Below are 8,698 nucleotides of genomic sequence, written 5' to 3'. Positions count from 1 at the left end.
GACATTGTCCGGCAATAATTTCGACCTGGTTGGTGTAACGATATTTCCTGCATTCGAAAATAAACACTCGCTCGATGTTTGCATAGCCGGGATGGCAAGAAAATTTCTGGTTATTTCTGATAATAGCGGAAATGGTATTTTATAGCATTTCCACCAATTTACAATGTCTGTACTTTGTGGTGAAATTTCTTCGCAATAATACGTGCGTATCTCTCGATTTCTGCACGTTTCAGGTGTCTCCACTTCTCCCTCCAAATTTCCAAATTTTTTGTGGAAGTATTTCATTAATTTTTATTCACCTAGGAGAAAACAATAGAAATTATTATAATTATAATATACATATACCGGTAGGTAATTTTGAAAACTTACTATTACTAGTGTTGTTTGTATATGATGTACTCTGAATGTTTTCATTTTGACTCTGATTACTAATAGAAGCCATTTGCTTTAATTTTTCAATCGCTTCACGCCGCTGCTCTTCTGACAGAAAACGATCTTTGAAGCATGGGTCCAACATCATCGACAAAATTAATGTATCATTTCTTGTCAGAGGTTCAAATCGTACCTATAAATAAAGACATTCAATACAAGTTAATGTTTTGTTTCGAACTATGGGGTTACAATAAAGAATAGAAATTAAAAAACTTCCACAATACAACGCACTCCGTAAAAAGTGCAGAACAATAATTGGATTTTTTTCACGATCATCAGCAGCTCGAGAAAAATTCGTACGAATGCAATCTTCCGTAAATGAAAATGTAATACCCCTTCAGCTCATACAAGAGATAGATACACGGTGGAATTCAACACATGCTATGCTGGAAAGACTAATTCTATTACGTAGTCCTTTAAACATGATACTTTATGATGAAAATATGCTAGAAAACTTGAAGGACGACGAATGGAAATTGATAGAAGCAATCGTCAATATCCTGCAACCAATCAAAAAAGCTATAAACATAATGTGCGGAGACAGTTATCCAACATTATCGCAGTATATCCCATTATATACTGGATTAATAAATGTGATTACGCAGGAAAGCTTGCAAAACGAAATAATCGCCGACATTTCCAACAATCTCTGCCAGGCATTAATAGTAATTTCTATTCTTTATTGTAACCCCATAGTTCGAAACAAAACATTAACTTGTATTGAATGTCTTTATTTATAGGTACGATTTGAACCTCTGACAAGAAATGATACATTAATTTTGTCGATGATGTTGGACCCATGCTTCAAAGATCGTTTTCTGTCAGAAGAGCAGCGGCGTGAAGCGATTGAAAAATTAAAGCAAATGGCTTCTATTAGTAATCAGAGTCAAAATGAAAACATTCAGAGTACATCATATACAAACAACACTAGTAATAGTAAGTTTTCAAAATTACCTACCAGTATATGTATATTATAATTATAATAATTTCTATTGTTTTCTCCTAGGTGAATAAAAATTAATGAAATACTTCCACAAAAAATTTGGAAATTTGGAGGGAGAAGTGGAGACACCTGAAACGTGCAGAAATCGAGAGATACGCACGTATTATTGCGAAGAAATTTCACCACAAAGTACAGACATTGTAAATTGGTGGAAATGCTATAAAATACCATTTCCGCTATTATCAGAAATAACCAGAAAAAAAAAACAGAGTGTTTATTTTCGAATGCAGGAAATATCGTTACACCAACCAGGTCGAAATTATTGCCGGACAATGTCGAGGAAGTATGTTTTTTACATTACAATTTAAAATAATATTATATATGCATGTATGTTGTATGATAGATTAAATGTCCCTAATACTGCCACTTTATTCATTTTACTTAATAAAAACATAACGTACGAAGAAATGTGTACTGAAGATTGTATGATTAACCCTGTCCAACCGCAGGATTCCATTTGGAATCGTTAACTTATTTAGCATTTATAGTTCATATCATGAACCTGAAGATTTAGTATGGCATCGTATTGTATGGTATAATTTTTGCCGTTAGACGGAAAAGTCCTCGAAAATATCATTCGGGAGTCGAAGATGTTACGGGCTCGACATTTGTCGGGATCCCGGCCGCTCTCACCCGACTTGTCCCGACCCGTCCCGATCCCGAAATGTCGGGTACCCGCACACCCCTGTTTTTCGGCCGTCCGTCGGTTCGGGACGGCCCTGAACCTCTGTGGGAGATTCATTTTTCAAGGGATCTAAAGGACCTGCTCGTCCACTCTGTTCCCTTCCCCCCGCTTCCGCTGCCGGTCCCCTCCACGCGACGATCACGCCCCGTCTTTCTCTCCATCCTTCTCCCTTTGTCGTTCCTCGCCTCTGTCCAGGGCTGTCCAAAAACTACTTATTATTGTATTCCCGTCTCTCTCAGGAAGGGACGTTCAAGATAAACATACGAAATATCGAAGTTTTCGATATACCGAAACCTTCTCGCGAGTAGCCTTCGAGCCTCTAGAAATAGTTGCCTTCCATCGGTGAACTGGCCACTTTCATTTTTTGTTGATCTTCGGATGCTCTTATCTCACGCTATTTTTGTATAGAAGTTTCGTAGAGATGGATTATTGTGGGAAATATAGCGCTACATACACGACGTTTTAATTAAATATTTATCGTTTCATTGTGTGTGCGTGTATGTTGTATAGTAATAGTAATATAGTAATCGTAATATAGTAATAGTAGTATGGTAATAGTAATATAGTAATAGTAATATAACAATTGGAATACATAGTAATAAGAGGCAGATTCACGGAATTGTGTTAGCCGTAGATAAGCAATGATACGTTTAACTTTTTAATGCAAGTGAACTATTCTATTCTTCAATTGTTAACATATTAACCAAAAATTCGTTAATCCTTCGTAAAGAAATGACGTATTATTTTATACCTATTGACTTCGACAAAATTGAAACTCAATTTCCACGAAAACAAAGTGGGTTACGATCAAATGGTATTGTTTGTTTTCGCCTTACTTCTGTAATGTATATAAATTACAAATAGTCAGATGTTGTGTGCTTATGGTAGATGTGACTGTATAAAATACAAGAAAATGAAAACTTTGTTAAAATATGACGTAAATTGCATTCCTCTTTTTGTTTAGTAAAATAATTAGGCGAGGATATAAGTTTAAATCATTTATAAATGTATTACAAGCACGCGATGAAATTTTACTTACTTCTCAATGCAAGTAACATAAAATTCACTATTCCATTTCGTTAGTAATCTATCTACGTGCTGTTGCCCAGCAATAATTCTGTTCATACACGTCTTGTTATAATATTGAACTACTTGATATTTAATCTATCTCCAACAGTAGTCTACTTATAAACAATCCTAAGGCTATTCATAAATTGTTCTATACACAAACGTATTTTAAAATTAATTTCATATGCTTTATAGTATTAAGTGGGTACACACATTTATGTGGTTCAAAAATATCGATTAGTTTGTATTTGCCTATTTAAATGTATATAGTATGAAGAATATTCTGTTCAGGTATAATCAGAAAATTTCGAGAATTCACGAAGTTATAGTTAAAATTGTAGGAATGTGCACAGCAAGCAATTGGCAATAATTAGGTCTGTATACTCTTTGGTTACCTGCTTTTCCGAAAGTGAATCTAAACCTGTATGATGATATGATTCCTGAAAATAAATAGTGTACAGGACATGTTCAAAAACGTATGGATACACGTCTCCGGAATGTGAAAGAGCAAGCGAAGGCAACGACGTCGGAAAATTTTGATGAAAAAAGAAAATTAACCTCATCGACGAATTAACCAAATATTACGATGTAGTAATTCGAAATAATTGCAATTCTATTGAAAATATGAAATGTGCCATTTGGGTAACATTCTTTCATGATGTTTCCACCGACAAAAATCGGCAACACATGTACTGTCCATTGGGAGAGGCCAGCCGATGTTCCTGGCAGAAAGCGAAGGTCACTGATAAATTGAATGAATATCATCAGAATCTTGAAATATTTGAAGTCATTCAGATGGCAATTAAACCAATCTATGAAGCACTACCCGATGAGAATTTATTTTTCGAAAAGTTGGTTAGGAGGTTTTACACCAAACACTAATAATGAGAACCTGAATGAAAAGGAAGGAGGTTTTACACCAAACACTAATAATGAGAACCTGAATGAAAAGATCTGGAAATTCGTCCCAAAAGAGACTTCTTGCAATCTCCATATCGTCTTCTGCAGCTTATATTGCTGCAAGTACAATTAACGACGCAGTTAATGTGTATTTAGTTGGGCGTTATGGGAACCATGAGCATCGCTGTTACTCGTGAAGTCTGCGACTGTTGCATCGACGAAGACAACAGCCGACTGAAGAACGCACGAATTAAAACGCTGCGGGCTACGAAAGTGGCCCGAATAGCCTGAAGGAAAAGGAAACTATCGTCCACGAGGGAGTACAAAACACAGAAGCGTATTTATCAGCTATGGCCTAGGAATAGGTAATTAAACGTAAGTTTGTATTTTAAAGATCCCAAACTGATCAATTTCCCGTATAATACTTTAAACGTGTTTGACTCGAAACACACTTTTTGGAGATTGTTCGTACGACAATTCTGTCGATTTTTAATATTTTTTACGAACTTTAGTGTACATATAGGTAATAAGATTATTTTCAACTTGTTGATTCATTCTTTTGATCTTCTGATTTTTCAAGTTTTTCTTCACTAGTAAAGGATACAATTTTTATTAAAATGTCACTTTTTCTTTTGAAACGTCGTAATTCTGACAAATTTTCAAAATTTAAACATCGGTCTTCGACAGGTTACACGCAATACGAGAAAATTTAATAAAGTTCCATCCATTCTCAGATCGTACCACTGCGGGAACCTGATTCATGCAACAAACAGTACAGCTGTAATGTACACATGTGGGTAGATATGTATGTTGCACTGCATGCATGTGCGGAAATTCATGTGTTGGCCATATTTGCTTATAGGTACATACAACTTCGACAACTTTTCTCAATAATCTACAATGTATTCCCTTCCTAATAAAACAGAAATCAAGTCAATTCATCAAGTAGTTTCGCTTGCATTGTAGGGAATGGAATACAATTATTATCTTAAAATTTGTGTGATATAATACTTTAAAAATATAAATCTAAACGTATCCTAATTGCTTGAATTCTAATAAATTAAACACTAACATCTTGAGACAATCTTCAAATCAGTACAGCAGTACACACTCGGAAGTTCAACTATAATCAGAATATTCTCTGCCCAGAAAACAATGCTTCTCAAATACTATATTTCACAGTAAGATAAAAATATGCAGATATCTGAGTGAGTCAGCGAAAAAGGACAAGCGCTCCGAATCATCGAGACAATCTTCAAGTGAAGAAAGATTTAAAAAGTGCGTCTTACAAAGTGGTTACCTGTCGAGCATAAGACATGAACCAAAGAAAAAAAGAAATCAAGGAGAATATTCCGTACATGTTAGCAATTTCAAAATGAAGGATAGTCGAATTGGTTATTTATTAAATCAATTGTCCCTATTGTCACGATTTGTTACAACGTACTGTAAGAGAAACGATAAAATAGGGATAAGATTGGACAGGAAGTCTCAAGGACCACGTCTTGTCAAAATATGTACATATATTTCTTCGATCGGAGATTTAATTTGGGATACAACCAGGGGCCGGCCGAACGTTTTACGCTCGAATATATCGTCTGGCACCTTTCAAACTTTTCTTCTCGGCTGTACCACGCTGAGTTGTTTACATTTTAACGGATTGCGACGTTGCCAACTCCACAGACCTGTTGCCCTCTCCATGCCCAGGCTCTTCCAATAATTAAGCTTCTTAATGACGTATACGTGGAATCAATTCGTATCTTGGGATTCACGGTAGTATCTTCTTGGACCGATCTCGAAAAATCCTAGAATCATGCGTATTGTCCCAACAGGCTATTAAATATAACGGGTGATACGATGGATACGTATTGGGATTTACTCATTTACATCACACAATCTGGTGACGAAAAAAATAAGCAGTCAAATCGGGTCAACTATCCCTTGTGACATACGGAGTTAGTACTATTTTTGGTCATTCGAAGTATAATTATTTGTTTTAACACGCTAGATACGGTAAATATTTAATTTAAAAAAAGTGGAAGATTCATCGGGTGTTCGGTTTCCAACAAAAGAAATCAAAAGCAAGATGTACTATTGTGTATATGGGTGTAGCAGCAAAGCTTGTATCGACATTGCGACTGCGGTTCCGAAAATATTCAACTTTCGGTTTTGATGAAAATTGGTAATATTGTTTCAAATAGTCCCAAATAAACAAAAGATTTTTTGGCACATTTGAAAATTAATAAACATATATAAATATATATCTATATATATAGATATATATTTATAATATGTTATTTATAATATTGTAAAATGTATAGTATTCCATATATACGAATATATGTACTTATGTATATTAATTTACAAATGTTTGTTTGAGAGTATTCGAAACAATTTTACCACGTTTCATCAAAATCGAAAGGTGGACCTTATCGGAACTATATCCAACACTATGTACTGTCCGTTTCCATTATTTTCTTAAATTTAATGAAATAATGAAAAAATGGTTTGTTAAAAAAATAATTTCGGAAATAACTAGAGTTGGTCGTTTAAAAATGCGGAAGAAAATATTAAAAGTTGGAAAGAGTCATCCTATGTGCATTTTCCTATATCTGCTTTATGTATTTCAAAAATAACAATTATTTTTTTTCGGGTAAATGTACGTATGTTTGCACACATAATCATAATTATTTGTATTCATAATGTATGTTAATTGTTTATATAATAAGTTAATTGTCAGTTTTAGTATTTGATATCTCAAATTAAGACATAAAAGGAACGTATTTAGAAAAACATGTTTGTATTTTTCACTGTTTCTAAAAAGCTATTGTTGTCAATAATTAATGTTTTTCAATAATTATCGGCACTTCTTCAGGATACCCTTTTGTTAAATTAGATGTTTGAAGGCAAATAGCCGTTAATTCATATTGATCCTCATGTTCACACTAGATATTCCACAACAAATTAAGTCGCCTGCATTAATTAATGTTTCTCCTTCTATAAAATTTCTGCTATTTGACGTTGAATTTGTAAATTCAAACAAACTGTTTCAAGTATTTTGAAATCGTTTATGTGTTTATACGACTGGTATACGACACTCGTATGACACTCTGACCCGATTACAAAGCTTCGGAACTACGGTAGCGCTCCTAATGTCAAAAGCCAATTGAGCTGTTGATATACTTTGACACATCATATGTGTTAATAACTTGTATGTAAATAAAAAGTTTACAATGAGTGCACGAATTTCAATGAATTGCTTACATTTTCGAAATACCAGTTGAGATTTCAGCTTCTGTGAAATCGGTGCGATGATTGCGTTTTATGAGTAGACTGCAGATGTTTATGCATTTACAGGATATGAGAGTATGTAAAGCAAACTAAAATACGTACATATTGCAATAAATTTTCATAAACCGTTCAAATTTACTTGAGTGTAATAAAACATCGAATGGAGGGAAGAAATTCTTGTGCGATGCTCATCCTTGAAGTTGTGTCTACAAAAATGTGTATTTGCATAAATGTTCGTAGTCTACTGATGAGACAACGATTTTATAAGCTATTCATTTTCACAAATTGTCACACGATTAAAAAATAAAACACTTTTCATTCATTGTTCCTTGAATGATGCAGTACTTCATTTTATTGAAGGAAAATTTATATACTATAAATAACTAAATAACTTACGTTGCACATGAATTTCAGTAGTTGGTTTGTTCAGAAAAACCTATGATAGTTTCAATTTCTTTATCCACCATCTTAAGTAAACCTTATCTACCTTTGTGATTCTGAATGAAGTATTGTTGGACATTGACTACTGAGATAAGGATCTTTTATTACTATACAGGGTATTTCACTAAAACCCGAAAACTTGTAAATATTCCCTTTACTTTTAAGGAGTTAGTCGACTTTGGAGCCTAAATATGGAAGTTATTTTTGGCATTTTTTTTACGAAAATAATGAAGTAAATGGGAAATCTTATTGTATCTTTTTTTCAAATACTTTTTTCTTCAAATATTCAACCAATTTCAAAAAAAAAATCATATTTCTAAAAATCCCTATATAATTCTTTAGCATATGTCAAGTAGAAAATTAAAATGTTTCGCTTTTTGTTGTAGGTTAAACCGTTTTCAAGTTATCCTGCACGTCGATTGGGTGTTCATTCAAAAACAGCCAACGTGAATTAGCCCCAGTGTCGCCATTTTGTTCTCAAAAACATTTTTTTCGTGTACCCGAGGATATTGACTAATATAAACAAATATTTTATTCTGACGAGTAAGGAACGTGAATTACAATGATTGGAATTAAGGTTTAATGTTTTCTATTAAAATTGTGTGTATCGTGTTGCTTCACACAAAATACATAAATGCGTAAAATCTTAAGGTAAATGTGCTCCGAACGGGCTTAGAAGTTTCGTATCTTTCATGACAAACACTTAAGTCGCGATAATAACACGATTCTGATAAGGATCCTCGCACTTAAAATGTTGCGCCCACGTTAGATGCATTATCGCCCGGTGGATTACAAAAAAACACATCATGAAAACACGTAGAACATGCTCGTAGTGAGATACATTCGCGGGGCATCTGTTTAAATTTGCCGAGACCGATGAT

This window comes from Dufourea novaeangliae, unplaced genomic scaffold, assembly GCF_001272555.1.
Source record: "Dufourea novaeangliae isolate 0120121106 unplaced genomic scaffold, ASM127255v1 scaffold291, whole genome shotgun sequence".
NCBI lineage: Eukaryota > Metazoa > Arthropoda > Insecta > Hymenoptera > Halictidae > Dufourea > Dufourea novaeangliae.
The sequence above is the reverse complement of the archived record's forward strand: the minus strand, read 5'-3'. Positions refer to the sequence as shown.